Source organism: Prionailurus bengalensis, chromosome B1 (assembly GCF_016509475.1).
Source record: "Prionailurus bengalensis isolate Pbe53 chromosome B1, Fcat_Pben_1.1_paternal_pri, whole genome shotgun sequence".
Taxonomy (NCBI): domain Eukaryota; kingdom Metazoa; phylum Chordata; class Mammalia; order Carnivora; family Felidae; genus Prionailurus; species Prionailurus bengalensis.
Genome location: NC_057344.1, coordinates 53,210,449 through 53,227,763, shown reverse-complemented (window position 1 = coordinate 53,227,763; position 17,315 = coordinate 53,210,449). Strand labels below are relative to the sequence as shown.

The 17,315-nt window shown below is 37.0% G+C and overlaps 1 pseudogene; it reads left to right on the top strand.

The window, feature by feature from the left end:
• Positions 1 to 4,840: 4,840 nt before the first annotated feature.
• On the top strand, positions 4,841 to 7,283 carry LOC122468720 (annotated as a pseudogene).
• The last annotated feature ends 10,032 nt before the right edge of the window (positions 7,284 to 17,315 follow it).

Genomic DNA, 17,315 nt, shown 5'->3' with positions numbered 1-17,315 from the left:
CATAAGTTTTAAACTCATGAAAGGAGCATAGAATAATGTTTGATCAAAAAGCTGTGCACCCTGTGGCCCAGTCAAGCTGATACATAAAATTACTGTATTATGAATTTATATTACTTATTACTTATATAATAAAAAGGAAAAATGTATATAATACAAAAATATTTTTCAAATGGACTTTCAATATTTCACCTCTATAAAAGCCATTTGCACAATAATAGCTCCTGATATTTTTCTGGGTGTTTCTGTGAGAGTGTTTTTAGACAAAATTAACATGTGAATCAATAGACCAAGTAAAGCAGATTGTCCTCCCTACTGTGGGTGGGCCTCATCCAATCAGTTGAAGGCCTAAATAGAACAAAAAGGATGACTCTCTTCCCCAAGTGCCTGACTTCTTTTGAACTGGAACATTAGTTTTCTTTTTGCCTTCAAACTTAAATTGAACCATTGGCTCTTCTTGGTTCTCAGGACTTCCAACTCCAACTAGAATTAAACCTTTAGTTCTGCTAGGTCTCCAGCTTGCCAACAACTCACACTACATATACTTGCTCTCTTCCATAATTATGTGAGCCAATTCCTTATGATAAATCTCTTTATACACACACACACACACACACACACACACACACATTCTATTGACTCTGTTTTTCTGGAGAACCCTATTCATATAGTTAAGTACAAATTAAATCTTGTTGATCAGATGACAAAATTACTTCCTAGTTTTTGCAAAGTCCACTTGCACTGAGGTTCCTCTTTTATTCATTAGGACTGATTTGTGTCTATTCTTTTCCCAAGAAGCCTGACTTCCTTTTCACATATACTTTGATAATAAGATTAGCCTGGGGTGCCTGGGTAGCTCAGTCGGTTGAGCGTCCAACTTCGGCTCAGGTCATGATCTCACAGTTCATGAGTGCGAGCGCGTCGCTCTCTGTGCTGACAGCTCAGAGCCTGGAGCCTACTTCGGATTCTGTGTCTACCTCTCTGTGCCCCTTCCCCACTCATGCTCTGTCTCTGTCTCTCAAAGATGAATAAATGTTTAAAAAATTTCAAAAAAAATAGATTAACCTTACAATTATTTGTGTAACCTTAACGAATCTGTTTCCTATAGCACAAGGGACCTACAGCTACATATTTGTTACTGCCCTAAATATTACAAAATTATCCACAAATTATCTACATTTTTATAGTGTTAACTATAGTTATTTCTGTAAAATGTTTCCTTAAAATATTCCAGACTTACTGTCTTTTAAGTCATAAGCAGTTTTCAGAATTTATATTACTTTCATTTTCATGAGAATTAAAAATAGATGTCAAGTAAGTATGTCTTGCTTGTTTCCTTTCTAAAGAGATCTTTTCCAAATTATCTTTTTATCCTATTCCTATCTCCTTTATTCTGTGGACTCCTTTGATAAATCTGTTAGGTTTTCTTTCTTTCTTTCTTTCTTTCTTTCTTTCTTTCTTTCTTTCTCATGCACATCTAATACCAATTCTGGTTTGCCTTTTTTTTTAATCTGAAAAATAATGGCTGGAGTTTGGGATCCCCTACAATTAACAATAACCTTCTTTTTAATGACCTAATTCTGAATTTCCTGTTCAGTTTTTCACTAGTTAGAGAAAAATGGGAGATTTCTGACAAGTGTATTGTCTAAAATATTTTTGCTGAAATTATGGAGTCAGGATGAAATTTCCATGTGCTTTTCTATCTAGCAAGGCTTCTGGTTTAGACAGATCTGACATATGCTTTACAACTTGCTTTAAGCTTTTTCCCTTACTGTTTAAACTCTGAGTTGGTAAAATGTATTTACTATTAATGAGGGTTTACTATTAGCTTATGAAATGTGGAAAAATAATGTGCAGATTGCTTGAAAAAAAAAAGTATTATAGATTTACATTTACTCATTGTTTTGCCTTAGATTCCAAGAAGCTCAGTGATAAGTAAATTGCTCTACTACATTATTATTTTTTTAAAAAAATTAACTTTGTCAAATGCTTTTTCTGCATCGATTGTGAAAATCAGATGGTTCTTATCCTTTCTTTTATTAATGTGGTGTATCACGCTGACTGATTTGTGAATATTGAACCAACCCTGCAGCCCAGGAGTAAATCCCACTTGATCGTGGTGAGTAATTCTTTTAATGTACTGTTGAATTCGATTTGCTAGTATCTTGTTGAGAATTTTTGCATCCAGATTCATCAGGAATATTACCCTGTAATTCTCCTTTTTAGTGGGGTCTTTGTCTGATTTTGGAATCAAGGTAACACTGGCTTCAAAGAATGAGTTTGGAAGCTTTCCTTCCAATTTTATTTTATTTTTTTGTAACATTTTGAGAAGAATCGGTATTAACTCTTCTTTAATGACTAGTAGAATTAAATCCTGCCATTTACAACAATGCAGATGGAACTCGAGTGTATTATGCTAAGTGAAATAAGTCAGTCGGAGAAAGACAAATATCATATGATTTCATTCATATGTGGAATTTAAGAAACAAAACAGATGAAAATAGGGGAAAGGAAGGAAAAATAAGACACAGAGAGGTAGGTAAACCATAAGGGACTCTTAAATACAGAGAACAAATTGAGGGTTGCTGGAGGGGCAGTGGTTGGGTGGATGGGCTAAATGGGTGATGGGCATTAAGGAAGGTACTTGTTGGGATGAGCACAGGGTGTTATATGTGAATGATAAATCACTGGGCTCTGCTTCTGAAACCAATACTACACTGTATGTTAGCTTACTTGAATTTAAATAAATAAATTTGTAAAAATAGTAAAATTAAAAAGTTAAAAAAAGAGAGTAGCTTATCCTTAGCTCTTTTCTAATTGCATTTCTGGGCCATTATATCCTAATTAGAATTTGATACATACATATGAACATTATCAGCCTCCATAACTTTTGTTCAATTTGGTGGTATATTTAATTAATAAAACAGAAGTATTTGTAAAGGAAACATGAGTATATTCTTTACAGGTAAATACGAAATAAAATTCACATTGAGATTGTTTTCCTTACATACAACAAAAAAATAAGAAACATACTGTAAAATAGTGCCTGCTATGATTCCAAGAATTTCTGAAACATTATACTGGTATGAACAATAAGCAAAGCCTTCCAAACACCCTCAGCCCCTAAAAAATGCATCATCATATAAACTTTGATCAAGAACTTAACATCCAAGAGCATTTTCTTCAAGTATGATAAAAGAGGACTTCCCTTTATTATTAAATGACTCTTTATCCTTCATAAATTCAGTTTGATTTTTATACAATAAGTATACTTAGAATTATTTTTTAAAGTGATAGTATTATACAAGTGTGTTATCATATAGGAGCTTTTATGCCTACTAGAGAAATAAATGGCTATCTCTTACTTTAACTAACATGAGGCTGTTAGGCCAACCAACTCTACATGTAGATACAGGAAATTCAAATTTTGCCTCTGATGGGTTTAGCTGACCTTACTACATGCCTTTTTCTCAGACAGGATTATAGCAACACGTTTAAAAAATATAAAGGTTATTTTTAAATTCATTTTCTTTGTTACATTTTTAGAATTCAAAGTCATGGAGCTATTCTTGACTTCATATTCCCACATCTCTTTTCACTTCTAGAGACAGAAGTTATCATAGGGAAATATTCTTTGACAGCTAAAACCCAGGCTTAATATTCTATTTCCTGTGAAGAGAGATTGGATTATATAAATGTGACATGTGTCAAATGGCAATTTCAAACATTAAAAGTATAATCTTACCTGGAGACTACCACCTCTGAATTTAAAGAAGAAATTTTTTAATTATTTAATAATATTAAACATCATATTTTGATCGCCAGTCATTCTACATTTTATACCAAAGTCCATGTTGTGAATGTTTGATATCAGCTGTAAATACATGAATGCTGTGGTTTCAGCATGTGGCCAAACTCCAAGTCACATTTTGTCTTTTGGGGGTTTGGGCATTCACAGCATGTTGTTTTCAACAGAATTAGAACTCCAAGTCTGTGCTCGACATAGTGCCAAATCCGCAAACGAACTATTCCAACACATAAAATGCAGTAATGACCCTGACAGTGATGACTTTGACATAGCCCAAATGAAGACAGCTAGAGCTGTGTGCCCTTTAAAAGCAGTCAAAACTGTTCAGCGTCAAGAAGAAGAAAAAAAAAAAAACAGAAGTTGTCACAATGCAAATGTTTACTAAATTTAAGTATACTCTACTATAACCAAATATACAAATAACTGATCTGAGTTGACTAATGTTTTGTGTATATAGAAGGGTAGGCATTTTTCGAGAAACACAATGAATTGACAGTGATAACTTACTGCAGAACATCAAAATAGGTGAGATAAAGGAAATAAATAATTTTCAACCAGTTTCCTTAGCAACTAACCAATTGACATAAAAAAGAAAAGGATTTGTTCTGTCTGCTTTGAACTATAAGCTGCTACATAATTTGCTTATTATAGACTTTATAGAGGGATATCTGATATATAGGCTTTTTTCCATTACCTCAATGTCCAAAAGTCCTGGGATTTTATCAACTTATATTTAAAAACAATGTGTTCTATCCACTATTTCGACTGAGACTATAAGAAACATAAACAAAACCAGAGAATTTCACTGGATTTTTACTATTATACTGAAATACCTGATTTACCTTTATTGTTTGGAATTGCATGAACATGACAAAAGTCATGGTGAAAATATCTGGATTTGCATTTCTATGAGAAATGTGATGGGAAGACAATTTTGCAATAGTGGTAAAAAGAGAGGATCTTGGCCACACCGTGATGAGCCAGAATCTGTAAGTGCCAAGTGAGAAGTGTCTCCATGCTACATGGGGATGGACAATGGACACTCAGAACGATATTCAACCCCAAAGCAGCAGCCAACAACACATATCTCTGGGAAATGTCACACAGAAAATGACATAAAATCCTGGGATGCAGTTGGATGCAGAGAACATGCATACAGAATAACGTACAAAAAAAGAATTAAAAGATTGGTGGCTTTTGATTCTCAACAAAACATGGAATTCAGAGAAATATCTTCATTTGGATTTGGATTTGCTGTTTTGCTTTTCATTGTTACAAGTTTTTCATTAGCATACTCTCTTTATGAATACAGCAAAATATACATGATTTCATTTTTAAATCACAGTGCATTTAGGTGTCTATTAATAGTTTATAAGAAAATTATTTTTTGTTCAACTACATGATTTACACTTTAATTTTACTGTGTACATAATCTGACACACAATGAAGGTTAAAAGTGCTTCCCCAAACCACACTTTTAATCAAAGCCTAGAATCCTCAGGGGCAATTGTTAAAAATGAAGGTTTCTAGAGCTCTCTAAAGGACTGATTAAATAAGTTCCTTGGAGACCACTGTTTGACATCACCAACTGTAAACTCTCTAGCATCACACTGTAGAGAACATACCGACGCACTTACTATCAGTGTGCATACATGGTCTGGAGTTATATTTTTCATTTGTTACTTGATATAGGCCTTTCTGTATCCTCATTTAATGCTTGATTCTCTTTTTAAATCTTGGGAACAGAAAAAGAGTTTTTTTCTTAAGTTTTTTATGTTAATTCCAGTTAGTTAACATAGTGTCATATTACTTTATATTAGTTTCACTTACAGTGATTCAATACTTCCATAAGAAAGAAACTTTAATGATTGTTTTCTGTAAGTCAAAATCAATCCCAAGGAAATGGATGAAGCATACTCATAGGACAGGTGCAGTTTCCGAAGTGTAATCCTTTATTAAGGTAAAAAAAAAAATCCTTCAGGATATAAAAATAAAAGGGATTAGTTTACCCTGCATTATTGGATAAATGTTTAAGACTTTTGCCTTGATCTTAGGGATATGGAATTGATGATCACACATATACTCCATCTTTTCCAGGATTCCATCATTATGGAAGAACCTGGTGGCCTCCTTAACATTTTGAAGATTAAATATATCCCAATCATTAATAGCTCTATTAATATCTATGTGTCTGGGACATTCAAAAATTTATCTATGCCAGTTTTCAAAAATACCTGTGTTTCTATAACCATCCTTGAATACTAAGTCTATAAATGTATTACATCCTATACAAAGAACTGCCATGCTCAAATTTTCAGTGTTTCATTGGTTCAGGTTTTCCTTTAGCCACACCTTTTGTAATTCTGTAATTGTGCCATGTTCTTGACCTTTTTAGACAGAGGAATTCCCATAAATGTGATATCTCGGGGCGCCTGGGTGGCGCAGTCGGTTAAGCGTCCGACTTCAACCAGGTCACGATCTCGCGGTCCGGGAGTTCGAGCCCCGCGTCAGGCTCTGGGCTGATGGCTCAGAGCCTGGAGCCTGTTTCCGATTCTGTGTCTCCCTCTCTCTCTGCCCCTCGCCCATTCATGCTCTGTCTCTCTCTGTCCCAAAAATAAATAAACGTTGAAAAAAAAATTTTTTTTAAATGTGATATCTCTATGACAGCCTTTAAACAAACCCCACCTCATTGAAAAATATAGTTATTCTACTCTTAACTATTCTTAATTTGGCCACAGGTCCTTTGGATACCAATACTTTAATTAAATATTGTTATTTTGTTAACTAGACAGCAGTTTAATGGAAAAAGTATTACCCCTAGAATGCAACACTGCCATTTCAAGCAATTACCTAGTTCTACGTCTTCTTCATCTATAAAATGGGGCTGATGTGACCTCTTGCCTACCTTGACAGTTTTAAGGGAAAAAATGGGAAAATAAATATAAAATTGCTTTTAAAAGATTATTTTGAATGGTGCTCATAAATATAAATACCAGTTAGTCTGAATTTGAAGATAACACATAACTTGCCCCCTACTAAACCACTGACCAACAACTATGTACTTGCTTTTCATGAAAAGCATATCCATGCCTATGGGAAAAGCACTAGAAATTGATTAAAATCTAGCCCTGATCCTCAGTGATAGGCCAGTTCACTTCATTTCTTTTAATTTCAGCTTTATTATCAAAGCGTAGGAATTATGATGGAAATAGTGCTGCGAGACTCGGAAACTATACTCAGAGACTGAACTTATGAAAAATTCAAAAATAACAGAGGAAGTCAGAAATGACCAGTCTTAAGGAAGAATAAAATATGTAAGGTAAGAAAGTGTAAACTGAGAAATGCAAAAATAAGTTGCCTTTTCACACATATAAATACATGCACATCTTCATCCCTTCTAGGTTCCATGCAGGAAGTTAGTCAAGAGAGAATGGTCATTCGAGCAGAGGGCTCAAGGATGAAAGGAAACCTGCCATAGAAAGACAAGGGGAAGGAACATTCCTGAAATAGAGGAAATGGCCAGTGTAAAAGCTGTGGGTAGGAAGTAAGCTTGCCTCAAGGTAGGTGGAGGCCAGCACACTTAGGGTCTTGCAATAGGAAGCCACTGGGGCAGTAAGCAGGAGAGTGACACAGTTTAAAACTCAAAAGATTACTCAAGCTTTTCTGTGACAGTGAACAATACAGAGACAGGTGACAGGGGGGAAGCCCAATTAGGAGCCACCTGTGATAATTCAGGCCAACAATAATGGTGGCTGGGCCAGGGTGGTAGCTTGGAGGAAGTAGGAAGCAGCTGGTTGTAAGATACATTTTGAAGTTGAGCTAATATGACTTACTGATGGATTGGTTCATACTCAGATGCCCAGTAGACACTATGGGCATCAGCGAAAGGCTTTGGGACCAAATACCCACAGTGCCCCTTGTTAGCTGGCAGCGTGATTTGACCAGGGTTCATTTTCCTTATTTGTAGGATAAACATGAAATAATAGCACCTATCTCAAAGGTTTGTCACAAGACAAAATGAAATAATCCATAAAGGCTTTCAGCCTAATAAAGGTTAGCTATATTATCACCATTATTCTAATTATTACCATTTTCCACTGGTGATTGTATTAAGCCTTAGGATTGATCTCTCGGCTACTGACCTTCTTGTCCTCCATCCTCTTCAGATTGCTCTTTATCAAATATAAATTTCGTGGCTCTGTCCTGCTGAGAATCTTCAGTGGTTCCTCATTCAGATAAAATTAACTCTTGGGAATAGTATATTTGGTCTTTGGTAACCTGACTCCTTTCTTACCTCTGTCACCTCTTCAACCCACCTCTCACTTTGTCTTTTGGTTTTAAAGAGATATTTATAGCTCCTTAAGGAGGTAACAGGTCTTATTTCTTTCCTGCCTTTGCCTTTTCTTATGCGTTTCTCTCTGCCTGAAATGACCTTTTCTGGTGTCCTTCTCTGAACTTTTTAGAGTTTAACTTGAGTGTAGCTTCCTGACGTTACAATGTGGTACAGAGTCCTCTCTTAAGAGGCCCCATGACATCTGATCTAGATTATAAATTCTAGGGGCGCCTGGGTGGCGCAGTCGGTTAAGCGTCCGACTTCAGCCAGGTCACGATCTCGCGGTCCATGGGTTCAAGCCCCGCGTCGGGCTCTGGGCTGATGGCTCAGAGCCTGGAGCCTGTTTCCGATTCTGTGTCTCCCTCTCTCTCTGCCCCTCCCCTGTTCATGCTTTGTCTCTCTCTGTCCCAAAAATAAATAAACGTTGAAAAAAAAATAATTAGATTATAAATTCTAAACAAGAAAAACTGCTATGATATCAAGCTTGGTCCAGTGTGAAGCACGTAATGTATGCTCAATAAATGTTCAGAGATTTGTACTTCTAAAAAAATCTTAAGACATAAAATGTGTTCTTCTTTTGACATTCTTTTGATCAGAGGAAGACCTTCTGATATGGCACCCATGATTGCTGGGATTCTCAGCATTCATAAAAGAATGTTAGCTCTACTCACACATCATATATGACATATGCTTGTGAATTCAGCTGGCATTAGCTGCATGAAGTTAGTTTTCAGAGACTAGCCCACTGGACCAGATAATATTGTATATACTCCTCTATCAGTCTAGATCAATCGAGAAATGTGAATTCAAACTATTTCATTTTTACCCCATCCAAATTATTTTTACTTAAAAGGAGCTCCAGTGTCATGACATCAACATGTACTGGGGATTATTAAAACAGTCTTTGAAACACTTAGGAATATTGACCCAAAAGTTGTGGGAAACACTTTTACATTATTACTACTTTAGGTTGAATGGCAAGAGAAATCCCTACATTATCATATTTCATACTTCATCTTGTGAAATTGCTCACATTAATTTTCTTACATGGTCATTTGCTTATTAATCAGAATGCCTTAGTCTCATGCATTGCTAGTTATCTTAGAACCAAATCTGTACCACTCTCATAGTAAGTATAGAGATTATAATAGTGTGGTGTTTTTGGTTTTGGTTTTCTTGCCTAATTCTTAATCTATTGTCCCCACCCTATTCTACTTTCTCCTTTTGTCTTACCTCAAATTATGAATCCTGGTATTAATCAGTAACACTAGTTATAATAGAGAGTAACAAATATGCTGTGGAATCTCTCATATGCATAGAACCTTATCTCATATTGACATGCACAGTCTAGGAAAGGTGACTCCAGCAGACTGAGCCTACCTCCAGGTGGTCATTCCAGAACTCAGCTAACTGAGCCTTTGCCATCTCCAACATGTGGCTTTCAATGTAAACAGATTCCATTGTTACCCCCATTCAGTAGGAAGAGAAAAAGAACACGGAGGTATAGACATAGAACTTTCTTATGGCCAGGCCTGAAAGGGATTCCCACCACTTCCGTTCACAGTCTCTGGCTAGAACTCAGGGAAATGGCCTCACCTACCTGCTTTGGGGGCTTGGATATACAGTCTAATTATGAGCCCAAAGAAGAACCCAATGTCAATTTGTTAAACAGCTAGCAGTATCTTCTACAAACATATTGGCAAGTCCCAAACCCTTACTAGACAGGCAGAATAAGATTAAATAGAAGCACCCATATGGAAGAATGTTTTTAAAACATTCATAATAGAAGCAGAATATTAGGTTAAAAACTCAAGTTAAATGATGTAGGATAGAAAAGTCGTTAATCTCCCTAAACTTCAAAATTTGTTACACTTAAAGGAAATTAAACACTTAAGAAAAAAATATTGAATGTTATTTATTTATATTTTTTAAATTTTATTTTAAAGAGAGTGGGCAAGTGGAAGAAAAGGGAAGAGGGAGAGAGAGAGAGAAAGGGAGTGAGAGAAAGAGAGAAAGAGAAAGAGAGAGAGAGAGAGAGAGAGAGAGAGAGAGAGAGAGAGAGAGTCTCCAGTAGGCTCCATGCTCAGCATGGAGCTCGATCCCACAACCCTGGGATCATGACCTAAGTCAAAATCAAGAGTTGGGACACTCAACCAAATGAGTCACCCAGGCACCCCAAATGTTCTTTATTTAGATTAAGAAAATGTTTCTTCATTTTGGAAACGAAAACATTACCAAAACTGAATTTAATTTAGTGTACGGTGTGAACATATTTTATAGAGCATATTTTTCTCAGATTAAGACTATTGATTTGTGCATACAGAATTTTACTGGAGGATGAACATAATATTTTCCTAGTAACGCCATTGTGTTATACTGTCATACTCATTTTAGAGAACGAGTCAAATGAAGAACAAACCACTTTTTACATAAGATAGGGATATCTTATACACGTAAATTATATGATGTACTTAGAGTAATCAAAATCATGAAGACAAAAAGTATAATGGTGGTTTCCAGGATGGAGAAAGAGGAGACTGGGTATGGTTTCAGCTTCATTTCAACTTCACAAGATGAAAAGAATTAGGGAATGGATGATAGTGATGGTTGCACAACAATGTGAATATATTCCACATCACTGAACTGTACATTTAAAAATGGTAGGGGCGCCTGGGTGGCACAGTCGGTTAAGCGTCCAACTTCAGCCAGGTCACGATCTCGCAGTCTGTGAGTTCGAGCCCCGCGTCAGGCTCTGGGCTGATGGCTCAGAGCCTGGAGCCTGTTTCCGATTCTGTGTCTCCCTCTCTCTCTGCCCCTCCCCCGTTCATGCTCTGTCTCTCTCTGTCCCAAAAATAAATAAACGTTGAAAAAAAAAATTTTTTTTTAATAAATAAAAATGGTTAAGATTGTAAATTTTATGTTACATGTATTTTAACTCCATTTAGAATAAGAAGAGGAAGGGGCGCCTGGGTGGCTCAGTCGGTTAGGCTTCCGACTTGGGCTCAGGTCATGATCTCATGGTCTGTGAGTTCCAGTCCTGCATTGGGCTCTATGCTGACAGCTCGGAGCCTGGAGCCTGCTTCGGATTCTGTGTCTCCTCTCTCTGCCTCTCCCATGCTCATGCTCTGTCTCTCTCTGTGTCTCAATAACAAATACACATTTAAAAAAGTTTTAAAAAGAAGAAGAAGAAAAAAGAGAAGGAGGAGGAGGAGAAGGAGAAGAAACCTAAAGAATAACACATGAAGTAGTGGTTAATTTGGTATTTGAAATATGGGCAAAACCCCTATATAAACATCAGCAAAGTGAGCCATGAACTATATTGAAAGCCTAAGGTATTGAGACCAAGAAAGGTTTTGTGCTAGAAATGCAAGAAGACTGTAATTTATTAAGAAAACTACTAAGGAGGGCCCCTGGGTGGCTCAGTCAGTTAAGCATCCAACTCTTGGTCATGATCTCACGATTCATGAGATTGAGCCCCTTGCCTGGCTCCACGCTGATAGAGCAGAGCCTACTTGGGATTCTTTCTCTCCCTCTCTGCCTCTCCTTACTCTCTAAATAAATAAATAAATAAATAAATAAATAAACAAACAAACTTTAAAAAAAAAAAAGAAAAAGAACTAACGAAAAATATCAACAGATTAAAGGAGAGAAACCTCTGATCATCTTAATAGATTGCAATTGATAGAATGCAACCTATGCTCCTTTAACAAAATCCAATCAGATGGAGATACGAGGAAACCTCTCTAAGTTGCTGAAAGCATATTTGGCATAAGCCAACTGGGGCAGCAGCCACTGGAGCCGCTGGCATTATCACTGTCAAGGTGTTTCTTACTCAGGGCTTGATCCCTGTGAGCTAACATCAATCTTCTCTCTAGGCTCAGCTTGGTCATTGGTTCTGTTTCTTAAATAGACCAAACAGTGGCTGCAGAGGTGTAGAAGGCTTCGGTCCGGTAGTTTCTAGAATCAAACACAACGCCATTTTAAAGCTCTGATAGGAATCACATATAATTTCAAAGTCACTGCTTTGTCTGTGACATTGCTTAGGTATTTATTGCAACTAATTTTGCACTAAGTGCAAAGGCTATATTTTTTCCTTCTTTCCCAATAATTCTTTAACTGACCCCCTTAGTTAGAAAAGGAGGTGCATTTTTCCCGTTCAGTGTACACTTTTCCCCCATATATTTACGAAACGCAGAAGCATGGACAGGGTGTGTGCTCAGAAAACAAGCCATGGTCTGCAGGCAAGGGAGAAACCAAACACGTGAGCTAGACCACCACCTTCTGTGAAACAAAAGAAAGGCTTCCAGTTGCCAACATGGTGAGTTGCAAGAACCAGAGAAGACCTAAAAGCTTAAGATTCTGCCAAAAGAACACAGGAAGAGCGGTGTAGGTGTGCTGATATGAAAAAAGGAAGACTCAGTCAGTAACAACACCATCAAGCAGAATACCCTGTCCAAAGGTAACTAACAAAGACTTAAATAGGCGTCCGCTACTTCAAATGTAAAGACAGTCATACCAAACTACAAGAAACATGAAAAATAAAGGAAACATGTCATCACAAAAAGAAAATAATAATTTTCCAATACTGAGGTTGTCTTCCCAGCTGTGCTGGTCATGGTTAAAGAATTCTTGTTTCTCTCCAGCAGCATTCAGAGTACTGACTGAGGCATGACCTCCATGTCTGAGGAGAAGAGGGCAAAAAAAAAAAAAGGAAGCAAATAAAAATTTCAAAGGGCATTAAAGGGACACAGCCCCTGCTGACTGCTTCAGGACTTCAACAGGAAGTCTGACCCTGGGAGTAAGTCACTCGAGGATCACCCCGCACGCACCCCCAACACCTGAGTGCTAAACCCAAACCTTCCCCCAACTCAGGCTTGCTCCCAGGTGCTGCAGTGAGCAGGTCTGGTAACTAGAATGCTCTCAGAAAAACCTACCAGGGTCTGTTTCCCAGCAAGGGAAAACTCTACAGTAAACTGGTGCTTTAGTGCCACCCTCTGGAAGACAAAAAGAAGTTTCCCAGCAGCCAACCTGGTAAATTGTAAGAACGCGAGGATACATAAAGAATCTAGAATTCTGCTACAAGAGGGAGACAAGAGTGGAGCAGGTCTACCCACGCAAATCCTAAACAACCCCAGGAAAGCAACAACAAGGAACGGTGCCACATCTGAATAAGACTCATCAAGGAAGTATGCCATCACCAGAAGGAAAATAATAATTCCCAACAACTGAGTTCAAATCCATGGAACATTGTGATCTAGGTGATAAAGAATTCAAAATAGCTGTTTTGAGAAAACACTAACTCAGAAAGATATCTGCACCCTCATGTTCACAGCAGCATTATTTACAATAGGCATAGACATGGAAACAACCCAGGTGTCCATCAACTGATGAATGGATAAAGAAATTGTGGTACAAATAGACACAAGCGAATATTATTTAGCCATTATAAAACACACACACACACACACACACACAAGGAAATCCTGCCATTTGCTACAACATGGATGAACTTTGAGGGCATTATGCTAGGTAAAATAGAGAAAGGCAAATACTGTATGATCTCACTTATATGTGGAATCTAAAACAAACAAGCAAGGAAAAAACACACCAAACTCAGAAAAAGATTTGCTCTGTGGCTACTAGAAGCAGGAAACTAGGAAGACAGGGAAAGGAGGAAGCTTGTCCAAAGATACAAACTTCCAGTTACAAGATAAATAATTACTAGGGATGTAATGTACAACAGTTAACACTGCTGTATAATATACAGGAAAGTTAAGAGAGAAAACCCTAAGAGTTCTCATCAAAAGGGAAAAAGAATTTTTCTTTATTTCTCTTTTTATTATGTCTATATGAGATGACGGATACTAACTAAACTTATCGTAATAATTTCACAATATATGTAAGCAAAACTATTACATGGTATGCCTTAAACTTATACAATGATGTGTGTACATTACACTTCAATAAAACTGGAAAAATCAAACCAAAAAATAGCTGTTTTGAAAAAAAAACTTAATGAGCTACAGGAAAACTCAGCTCAATGATATAAGGAAAAAAATACATGACCAAAATGGGCTCATTACCAAAGATATAGAAACTGTAAAAAGAACCCAACAAATTCTGGAGCTGAAGAATTCAGTGAATGAGGACAGGTTTCAAGATGGTGGAAAATCCTGAGCTCATCTCCTCTCACAGACCCAACAAATCCACAACTACATATGGAATAATTCCCTCTGAAGGGAACTAAGAAACTGAATCAATAGAGCCTCTCAAACAAAGGACAGCAAGCACCTAGAGAGGTTAAAGGGGCTCCTTAAGCCTCTGCATAGGAGAGAAAAAAAAAACCCAAAACACATGGATTTGAAAAATAACAGGGAATATATCCAGGAAAACTATAAAACTGAAAGGAAAGGAAACCCCACTCTTAAAGGACTCAGGCACAGACCCCCCTCAACCTAGAAACCAGCATTAAAACACCATATTGAAACGCCCATAGACCATAGGTGATGGAGACCCCCTGACTAATCTTGGAGCACCTGCTGAAGTGGGAGGAAGTGACTGGGACTCCCTTGGGGACTAAGACACTGGTAGCAGCCATTTTTGCTGTATTTTTCTGCTATGCTGATCCTGGAGCTAGCAGGCAACATTTTAAAATCCTTCCTTTAGACCAACCAGGTGGCCTGCCCCCTTGGAAGCTGTGCACAACCACGCACCTTGGCTGGAACTATTGTTGACAAGACAATTTCACACCCAGCATATCCACAGCAGTCACAACCAGGTTTCCTAACTGGCCAGGTTGGGGTCCCACCCCCCCACACACACCAGCACAGCCTCAACAGTCATGGACAGACCATGCAGCCAGCCAGGCTAGTCCCACAAGTCAGTGGCACCCCCAGCAGTCACGGCCCCAGCACAACAGCAGGGCTTCATAAGAAGTACTAAAGGGACCTCTTTAAGTGGAAATGAAAAGGCCACTGCTGGAATTAAGAAAATATATGAGAGGAAAAAATCTCCCAACAAAGGCAAACATACAATAAAAGTAGTGGATCAATCACTTATAAAATTAGTGTGAAGGTTAAAAAGCAAAAATAGTAAAATCAACATAACTGCAATAATTAGCTAAGGGATACACAAAATAAAAAGACTTAAAATTTGCCAAAAACATAAAACATGGGGGGATAAAACTGTAGAGCTTTTAGAATGCATTCACACTTAAATGACCACCAATCTAAAATAGACTGCTATATACACAGGCTGTTATACACGAGCCTCCTGTTAACCACAAACAGAAAAACCTATGATAGATACACAAAAAATAAAGAGAATAGAAGCCAAACATTACACTAAAGAAACTTATCAAATCATAAGGGAAGAGAACAAGAGAAGAAGAAAAGAACAGAGAACTACAAAAACTATCAATGAAAGGGTATACGTACCTGTCGTGACGTTAACACCTTAAATGTAAATGAACTAAATGCTTCAATAAGATGAATAAATAAGGTGACTGAATGGATTAAAAAAAAGACCCAATTGGGGCGCCTGGGTGGCTCAGTCAGTTAAGCATCCGACTTCGGCTCAAGTCATGATCTCACAGTTGGTTAGAAGACATCCAAGTTTGGCAAAGCTAATAAATTATTACCTGTACCCCATTATCTCAATGTGAAATGTTCTCCAAGATACTTTATAATGAAATTATCAAATATCAACAATAAAGAACAAATCCTAAAGGCATTCAGAGGGGGAAAAAAAGTGTGTAAGTTACAAAGGAACCACTATTAGTCTATCAGTGAATATCCTGTCAGAAACCCTACAGGCCAGAAGAGTGTAATGATATGCTCAAAATGTTAGAAGACAGTAATTGCCATCCAAGGATAGTCTATGGCAAATTTTGCCTCAGATATGAAGGAGAAATAAAGACATCCCCAAACAAAAGGTGAAGGAGCTGATCGCCACTAGACTCGCTTTATAAGAAAAAATAAAATGAGTTCTTAAAGCTGAAATAAAAAGATGTTAATCAGCAACATGAAAACATATGAAAGTATATAACAACTGGCAAAAGTGAAAAAAGATTGTCAAATTTAGAAAAGTTTAATTCTATAAAAGGGTAGTGTGTTAACCATTTAACTCTGATATAAAGATTAAAGGAAAAAAGAACATTAAAAAATGACTATAGTTATTTTAATTTGTTAACAAACACACAACATAAAAAGAGGTAAACTGTGACATCAAAAATATAAAAGGGGAAACTATATAAAAGGGAGGGGTAAAAGAGTAAAGCTTTTGTAGACTATTGAAGATAAGTTGCTACCATCATAAAATGGACAGTTTTATCTATGAAATGGTTTATGTAAGTCTTATGACAACCATAAGGCAAAAATCTAGAGTAGATTCACAGAATATTTAAAAAAAGAGGAGGAACAGAGCATACCACATGTAAAATCACCAATTTACAAAGGTTGGCAGAAACAGAAGGAAAAAGAAACAATACAAATACAAAACAGCAAGAAAGCAATCAACAAGAATACATTAGTAAATCTTTATGTATCAATAATTATCCCATGTAAGTGGATTGAATTCACAATCAAAAGGCACAGAGTGGCTGAATGACTTAAAAAAAGGGGGTGGGGGGAGTGCCTGGGTGGCTCAGTCAGTTAAGTGTCCGACTTCAGCTCAGGTCATGATCTCACGGTTCATGAGTTCAAGCCCTGCGTCAGTCTCTGGGCTGTCAGCTCAGAGCCTGGAGCCTGCTTCAGATTCTGTGTCTCCCTCTGTCTGCCCCACCGCTGCTTGCACTCTGTCTCTCACATTGTCTCAAAAATAAATAAATGTTTAAAAAAATTTAAAAAAAAACAAAAACAGATCCAAGTATATGCTGCCTACAAGACATTCACTTTGATTTTAAGGACACAGGCTGAAAGCGTAAGGATGGAAAAAGGCATTCCATGCAAGTAGAAACCAAAAAAAATAAAATAAAATATGTGTAACCAAAGTTTGACAAAATACACTTAAATCAAATGGTAAGAGACAAAGATCATTACATAATGATAAAGAGGTCAACTCATCAAGAAGATATAATAATCAAAAATATATATATATACCCCAGCATCAGAGTATGTAAATATATTAAGCAAATGTTAACAGACCTGAAGGGAGAAAGACACAATAATACAATTGTAG